This window comes from Symphodus melops (assembly GCF_947650265.1).
Source record: "Symphodus melops genome assembly, chromosome: 1".
Classification (NCBI taxonomy): domain Eukaryota; kingdom Metazoa; phylum Chordata; class Actinopteri; order Labriformes; family Labridae; genus Symphodus; species Symphodus melops.
Genome location: NC_136691.1, coordinates 22006725 through 22015775, shown reverse-complemented (window position 1 = coordinate 22015775; position 9051 = coordinate 22006725). Strand labels below are relative to the sequence as shown.

The following is a 9051-nucleotide window of genomic DNA, read 5'->3' as shown; positions in this document are numbered from 1 at the left end:
GCTGACACAACAACACTGCTGCAGCAGCTGTGATCCCTCCCTCCCCTCTGCCGGCCTGCGGACCGGCGACGACACAAAAAGAGGCCACCCTTTCCTTTTCCAGGGAGCCGGGCTTGTCTGTGGTGAGTGAAAGCAAAATACACACAGCTGACCAGAGACACTTACCAGGAATCAGCCAGCTGGGAGCGAAAGGGAAGAACTTGGACCCGGCTATTTTTAGTTGGCCTAAAAACGTCCTAGCGCTCGGTTACATCTGTAGGAAATGAGTAAAGACACGTTGGGTGTCAGTACAGGAGGGCAATAAGGAAGGACTTACAGCAGCATCACTACGCTGTGTTCACCAGACTCAAAGTAGTCTCGACTGGCCGTCCTCAAGGTCAACATCAAAGAGTTAACAATCTCTTCATTTTGGCCTTAAGTAAGCATTCCTGCTCTGCAAGGTTTCAGTTTATTTCAAAGAGGCCGGGTGGAGTAGAGTCTATAAAGCCGAGGATCTGGACTAGATTATCTTGTTTTCACAGCTCTCTCTTTTTTTTTTTTCTTTCTTTACAACACGTGTCCCGGCGGGGGTCTGCCTGAGGATGCTCCAACCCCCTTCATTAAAAATCATGCACTCCATCCTGCTCTTATGCCTCTCAGTGTGAGCTCCTCGGATCGTGCAGGTCGCCTCCCACTGCAGAGACGACAGAGGCCTCGGTGCAGAACGCCAGCCTCCAAACTGCCATAAAGCACGAGTAGACGGGAGATGGTCAGGTTATCGGGTTTTTAATAAACTGCTGTGTATGGTTCGTTTCAGGCAGCAGCTCCTCTCAGGTTGGGATTACGAGCTGTCAAGGCTGGAACGAGGCTTCCTCCTGCGGTCCAGCTCGTCTGTGGTTCTGCTGAGGGAAGTGCAGAGGCCACACGCTTGTCTACATCTCTTCCTGCTGGCTGAGCTCCGATCACAACAGCACAGGCCGCCACCATTTCTGTCCCCGTGATCCTCTCTCTCTCTCTGTCTCCCAGCGCTCTTCAGACTGCAGAGACGGGCCTTGCCTCTGTCCTCAATGCTCCTGTCAGTCAAATTCAAGCTGGGTGGGGCAAGCAGTGACACCAATGTGTCAGGGTGGCTCAGTGTCAGCAGAAGCAGCAACAACAACAGCAGTGCTGGTGGGAGTTGGGGGAGAGTGACACCTTATGATCTACCGAGGTGCAGAAAGAGAGACGGCTCGCAGAGTCTCCGCACTGAGCCAGACCACCAATGACTGAGACCGTCCTCCCCCAGAGTCAAACTGTCGGGACGAAAAGTACCATCGGTGCCGAGACGATTCGTCAATCCTAAGAAAACGAACTGATGACAGTTTGAGCCAACGGTCTGAAACTGCTTCAAAAACAACCGTCAGAGGGGTCGTGCATCTTATTCACACTGAGGCCAGTTTGATCTGACGTCGATCATAGAGGTGTTAACAAGTGGATTATACGGCAGGTTTAAAGACTTTAAAGACAAACTGTACTTCCTCCACATCGTAAACTTAGAGGACAACAAATACACAGAGTTGGCTAAACACTGAAGCTTCAACTCTAGAGGGGGGGGGGGGGGACAGCTCTCCACAATGTTTTAATGGTTGGGCTGCAGTACCCATTTTAAACACTAGGTGTCAAATGACTGCAGCTGGTTGACAGGCGTGTTCTCAGCTCTGGTTGTTTGAGACTGTCTGTCCTGGGAACGTGTGTCCGTTCATTTTGCCCCTGAAGAAGCACTGAGGTGTTATTTATTGAATACCTGCTTTAAAATATCAGCAAAGCTCCAAACCAGCTTAAGTACTGAGAAATGTGCCAATCGATGTGTGAGTTAGCCCCTTTCTTTTGCAGCCGTATAAGTCCTCGTGGTCAACATGTAGAGGCGCTCCACTCACACACAATAAATCTCATAATAAATCTTTTTATGGCGTGGTAATAAAAGTAGATTCAGAGCCTCTGTGTGTTATGTTCTCCTTGTGGCTCTGGCTCTCTTTTATTGGAACAGGAGGAGAAGAAAAAAAAACAGCCAAGGCTTGTGAACCTTCATTAAATGGCCTACAAGGTTAGAAACTCATCAGCCAGGGGCACAAAGCTGAGTGAGCTGCCTGATGTGAGGCCTGCAGACGTGTGCTGACAGCTGACCTTCTGTTAATAATGCAGCTGTGTCCAGGACTTGACCCGGCAGCGCCCCGCACTCCTGCAATCAACACCAGATACAAGATGCTGCTTCTGCTTTCCCCATTCAAACATTCAGGAAACCATCAATTATCTTTACATTTCTCTGAAGTGCTTTCCTTTCATGGTGCCAGGCAGGAAACCCAACACTTTATATTTAGCATCAACTGTGTTTCAGTTTTCGTCTCACATTTACAGTAAGTGCTCAGACTGCTGGACTGTGTAAGCCTATTTAAGTCATTAAACATGCAGTATTTATGTATTTAATGTGGGCACCAGTCATTCCCCGCGCCAGCTGAGGCGATGAGGACGTGAGACAGTGATCGGTGTAGCGTTCAGCACCGCCGGGCTTTGGCTCAGACACAAAGTAGCACACGAGCACAGAATAGAGGAGACACCTTCAGAGTGTCGTTTGAAGCACCCTTAGAGGGATAGCTTGACATTTTCAGGCGCTCATTTGTTGTCAGCAGCCACTTGTCACACCGGGGGAAGAGAACAGGATGTTTCCTATGTGTCCTTCAGATTTGAAAGTAACAGTGAAGAGAGCTTGTTTAATATACTTATATTTTTAAGTGGAAGGTCGGAGCCAATGTCCACATTTTTTTAACCCATTTTTAAAGTGTAAAAAAAAAGCACAAGTAGTCTAAAACATCCATCCAGTGGTTCTGGTTTAGCTCAGTAGGTGGGGCCGAAAGTACAGCGGAGAGTGGTCGGCGCACAGGTCGCAGGTTCCACATGGACCTGGGACTGTTTGGTCAACACTTGTGCTCAAACTGTGACACAGCCCTCAGCCACTCGTCAGGGCTGACTGGTTAATGCACCTGCTCTCATCGCTCTACAACCCAAATGTAAACAAGCAGAGTGAACGGAGAGCAGCTCAAAAGAAGGGAGCAGTTTGTCAGTACTCTGATCCATGGAGATAAAGATGTGTGCAGGCTGTGTCAGGTTAAACTACTCAACACATAATATAATAACAAAAACACACCATGAAAGCAGATTTTATAGTCAAGGCGAGGAGCCGGGTTTCCCGCCCATGTAAACTCCTCCGACAATGACAGAGCCAGTGGAATCAAGCTTCTCACTCATTGTAGACAGTCATGACACACAAAGAGAGATTTACAGAAGATACACATGACTGTATTGAGGTGTTAAATGTCGCCTTTAAGCTGCAGGGTCAGCCAAGGCTGGAAGTGCTAGCGCTGCTAACGTTAGCCGCACACAACAAAATTACACCATTTACCTGAAAACAATTTTCAATAAAATGTGCTCAAGTGTCAATTTTCTTCCCCCTTTAGACTCTTCGGTTAAACATCATTAACATGTGCATTAAACAGACAAGGAAGTTAGATGGCTGGAAACATCCAGAACTTTAACACGATAAAAAAATTCAACAAGGTTTCCCCCCTGAACCCGCCGAAATAAAGTGACCAGTGACACAGACACTTAGCCTTGATACAGACAAAGGAACCTTATCACACCTGTTTGACCTTAAACACGCCTTGATGAACACACGTTCTGACACTTTCATCTACAACTTAAGCTAACATTCATTAAAGCTGCAGCGTACTTTGAGAAGGTTCTGACGTTTACCTTGAAACAGTTAAAGACGCTGCCTGGCGCGATGGTGCTTCTTCTAAACTGACACTTACCGTATGCATCAGCTACAAAGCCAGAGGGGCAAAACAGTGAAAGGAAATACCCACATTAAAAAAAAGACTCTGCTGAAAGGTTAAACAAAAGCTGTAGTAAGTGTGCAAGTCAGCTTGTGGGTGCTGCACTTTTCCTGCACATGCTTAGTGCTGTTGTGCAAGAGAGGAGGTGCAACACTCTATCTGAGCCTCATCTTTTTTGACTACCTGCAGGATGTGGTGTAAAGCCTCAAAGACACCTAGCAGGGTGTTAAGTTTCCATCTCCACAGTATCTGTAACACGATGGCTCATCCCCCAAAACACTCAAAAAAACCACACTCATATCTTCCATTTGCAGGAAGGCAGTCGTGCTGATGAAGTGTCTTATGCCAAGTCGACCGATCCTTCTATAAATAGGCCGAGGAGGCCGGTGTGTCGTGCTCCAGCTCACAGCCGTTCACTTCTGAAGTTTTACTTCAGCGAACCCCGAAGACCTGGAGTCAATCCAGGCTGCTCCACCCTCTCAGCCTCCATCAGCAGCACAACACAGAGCTCACTCTGAAGCGCACTGACGTCCACACGCACACGCTATGACGCACTCACACTCACGGCTGATGCATGTTTTATTACCCAGCAGCCCTATGCAGTCTTCACGTCCTGCACAGACAGGAAGGTGACTTTATCTTGCAGATGTAAAGATGTTGCTGCGGCAGACAAGGCCCCGCTTTGCCCATCTGTATAACAGTGAATTCATGTTCATTTAACCCTGTGAGATATCTTTAGATTGTTTGATCTGGTAAGTCTGCATCATCATCTTTGGTGCCCGATCAGCGTACAGACACTAAAACGAAGAGGTCACCTGATCGGCCTGCTCAAAGACGAAGTCAGTTCAGTCTCTAAAACCTGTTTTTAAGACTCTCACACTGAAACGTTAAGTGTTCACACTACGTCATGTTTTTGAACTTTGTGTCAAAGGCTGCTTCGACACGTCAGCCTGTCTGTGTTTATCATGCAGGGATCAGCTGGTGGTTGCCATTGACAACAATCGGAAACAATCGTTCGTGCTGAATTCAGTGCACAAAGTAAAGAACGAAACACGAGCTTTTATGTAACGGTCTGTTGAACTCAGACTCTGTTCTACATAGTTCAGGTTTGTTTTACTATTATTATATTAATAATATTATTAATATGTTGTAGCAATGAGTGCAGCTGAGAGTGAAGAACATTTAGGATGTGAAGCATCATTAAGAATCATGGAGATGTAAAATGTCCATTTCCTCTGCATCCGCTTCCTTATGTTCTCACGCGTGTGCATGTGAACATCCATGCAGACAAGCTCCGTGAAGACAAAGAATGATGAGCCTTAAAGATTATCCCCAGCCGGAACACAATCCTCTTTGGAGGTGCTGCTGGGAGGGGAGGGAGGGGGGGGGGGGGGGGGGGAGGGGGCGGCGGCTCTGATCCTGGCTGCTGTCTAGACGCTGCTGGAACGTGCTGTACCTACCTCAGTGCCAGGAGTCACACAGCTGATTCACACACACACACACGATCTGAGGCACAGCTCATTGTCACACACACACACACACACACACACACACACACACACACACACACTCAGAAAATCCGATACAGAGTGTTTGTTCCCTCCAGAGGCGTTTCTGCAAACATGGAGTGACATCACAGCGCCCAAATCTGAGTTCTGTCTCCCAAAACGTGTCGGGTCATCTCGGGGTCACTCACTCCCCAGACTCTCGCCAGCCTGGTTTAACCAACAGAGCGAGGACCCGTGGAGCTCAGGATTGTGGTAACCATAGCAACGGGACGGAGAGACACATCACTGCGTGGGGACGCTGATTAGAGTTTAAATGTGCTTCTGAAGGGAAGGAGCGTCGTGTCTCTCACCTCTGTGAATGGACATGCTTTGATAAGATATCAGACGTCGTTTCTTCATGACAGTCCCGCCTTTATATTCATAACATCCACATCACACATTCACAGTGGGCTGTCTCGGATTAAACATTGAATTCTAATAGTCAATTGTGATTAATGGAAGTTTTGAAATAGCAATTTTTGCATTTTAAACCAGATTTTGTTTTTTATTTTATGGTTTTATTTGAAGTGTTGCCCTTCACTTCCTGTTTGGATATTTCTCAGGTGAAATGAGACATTTGAGGCGCAGCAGGGTCGTACTTTTCCATCAGTGTGACAACAGAGAGACAGTGCAGTGGAAACAGACACAATAGCACCTTCATCGTTTGATTTCTGGGGGCTGCTGGTCGAGCCCCGCGTACAGAGGCTGTAGTCCTCGAACCCGGGCTTCTTTCCTGCACGTCTTCCCGCTCTCTCTCTCTCTCTCTCTCTGTCCTGTCTCTACAATAAAGAAACAAACTTCTAAAGTGAACCTTAAAGTAAAATAAAAAAGAATGACTTTCTTTCATGCTGCCTTTTGATTCGCGCGTGCCGACACTAATGCCGACATTTTAAAAGTGTGAGTAATGTGATTTTTACTCACTTTAAGCTCTCCTTCAGTGTTCACTCAGTGTCACACAGTCCTGAACCACACGCTTCATTTCACTATGAGTCCGTCAGCAGAGAGTCTGAGGCCCGAGGCCAGGGGGCTTCCTGTGTGACGGATCGACTGTCGATCATGTGAAGCTGTGTGGAAATCTGTCATCTGTCAGCTTTGCTTCAGCAGGTGGAGCGACATGGAGAACAAGCGTCCTCAATCGAAGCACGCATCAGCGGAGAGGCGCCACATCAGCGGGTCTTCAATATGTGAATATCCTGTCTGATTAGAGTCCGCATCGTGCACCCCCCAGACCTGACTATCAACCGCTGAGACTCACGGTCACTACAGTCACATGAAGGGGGAGTCTGATGGAATTTGCCCCCACCTTCCTCTTCGTTCAGAGGCTACAGCTCAGCACAGTGGGGGGGGGGGGGGGGGGTCTCCATTAAGCTCAATCAACAGATAATGTTCAAAGCTGCTGCTGCAGCACTAACGGCGTGAGTGGAGAGAGAGAGCGCTCACATCTGTCGGAAATATACGCTAAAAGCCCGAACACATCAGCCGCACATTCGAAAGACTGCAGAGACTTCCTGCTTCCTCTGCCCCCCCCCCCCCAAAAAAAAAAATTCTCTATCAATGTTCTTAATATTTTTAAGCTAAGCTGCAGGCAGGATTCACGTTCGTGCGGACTAAAGTCTTGAAATGAAGAGATTTTTTAAATCCAAGGCGGATTAGAAAGTCATTCAGTGCAGCTGCACCATCTTTCATTTCTTCCCTGTGCAGATGAGTTGAGGACACAACCTCTATCCAGGTGTTCAAACAGCTGCAGCGTGAGTGACGAGTGTACTTCATGTAGTGCATCCTGTGTTTTAAATCAGACACATGGTACAATACGAACAGCGTAGCCGGTGGTTTAAAGGCAGCGTTCACATTTTTTAACATTTTGTTTGAAACTGTCTTCATGTCCTGACAGTAATTAAGATCTAATGTGCTCTGAAAAAGGAACTAAAGAAAACCTGCCATCTGTAGCAGCTGGAAGCCTGTAAAAACTCCAACCAATCACATGTTTGTTTTTCATAAACCAATCAAGCCTCTCTACCCCGTGCATGCACGAGCCCACACTCAAAGCATGAGCTGAAATCTGCTTCTGGACCAATGGCGTTAGTGCATGTAAGTGAGGGGCGGGGCTTCAGAGGGAGCACAGAGGGGAGGGGGCGGGTGAAGATACAGAACAGAGAGGATGCTACTTTCAAAAACATGCTAGCTTTCTAAAATGACCGACCCTGCCTTTAATCAGCCCTGTGTGTATTCAGGCCCTGCACCATGGAGGATGGGGAACGCAACACACTTCACAAACTGTAAAACACTTTGATGAGCGCTGAGACATATCAACAAGAGTCTCTGAACACATTTACAATCAACAGGATCTTTCAGGAAGGGGAAAGTACCGAACATCAGAAGTGACCAGGAAGTGAGTGAACGGTCCGTTTGGGCGAAATGTGTTCTACAGATGTTCATGGAAAATGGTAACAACCTGAGCTTGCATAATTCTTTTCTCATCTTCTGACCAATCAAAGCTCTTTTTACACCGCGGGTCACAGCTACACATTCACACACTGATGGGAGAGGCTGCTGTGTGATAACTAATCCATTCACACGCCACCCACGGAGCAACTCTGGGTTAAGTGTCTTTCTCAAGGTTGCTACAGGAGCTGGGGATCAAACCTCTGACCTTCCAGTTGAGAGACGACCGACTCGACCACTGAGCCACAGCCGCACACAGCAATTTAGCTTTTCATCTGGACGGTCTACGGAAGCACACAGAAGAGAGAGGGGGGGGGGGCGTGGCCAGACACAGCTCATTTACATATTTAAAGCTACAGACACAGAAACAGCCTGTTCTGAGCAGGGCTGAAATAGAGGAGTTTATAGACATGATCAAATACAGGATCAGAGTGGATTTACAACAACACACTTCACACACATGAGTTGAGGATCTCTGAGACTGATTTAGACTGGATGAAAAGAAGAAGAAGAAGACCGGAGTCACTTTCAGGGGATGAACGTGCTTTCTTACAGGTAGAATATGATCTAAATGTCAGATGGTTGACCTCAAAGACATTAAAGCTACGTGGTTTTGTATCATCATTTAAGGTTTCTTTATGGTTCCAGCAGTGTGATGGATGATTAGACTTGTATGTCTTCCTGATGGCCTTCACGCTGAGGGCGAGGTCGCCACTCTGCGTTAAAGCTCTGTCCTCCAACACGTGAAGAACACATCAACATGTCTGCAAGCGGTCAAAACGACGTCCAAGCCACCAGGCTGCTCCTCCTCCTCCACCAATCAGCTGCTGCAAATCAGCTGGCAGCAGGCTCGCTCCCAGCAGTCAAAACACTGAGGTTAAAGTAGCACTAATTCCCGTGAGGCTGCTCATTAAGCTGCTGGCTGAGTCCCTGGAGACCCGGGGGCCGGCATATGGCTGCAGCCCAGCAGCCCCCCCCCCCCCTTTCATAATCAAAACCACGTCACAGTTAAGCCTCCAACATGTGGCGCGTGGATGGAAACTGCAGCCCATTATTGACCATCCACACCGCCCCGAGCAGAAGAAAGCAGCGCAACATCACAAGTTGGTCTGCATGGTTGAACAGCGCCGAGCCACTCGACAGACCGCAGCCAAGTAAATAAGAAATAATGACAGGAGCAGGAGCGGTGAGGGCTTTGAGGAATCAAAGAGTGG

The 9051-nt window shown here is 47.7% G+C and overlaps 1 long non-coding RNA gene across 1 annotated transcript in view; it reads right to left on the bottom strand.

The window, feature by feature from the left end:
* Window positions 1-105: 105 nt before the first annotated feature.
* LOC306838448 overlaps window positions 106-9051 on the bottom strand; it is a 29368-nt gene continuing 20422 nt past the window's right edge. Inside the window, exon 3 of the long non-coding RNA XR_013781084.1 lies at window positions 106-253. This is a non-coding gene — a long non-coding RNA (uncharacterized lncRNA). The remainder of the gene's footprint in view (window positions 254-9051) is intronic.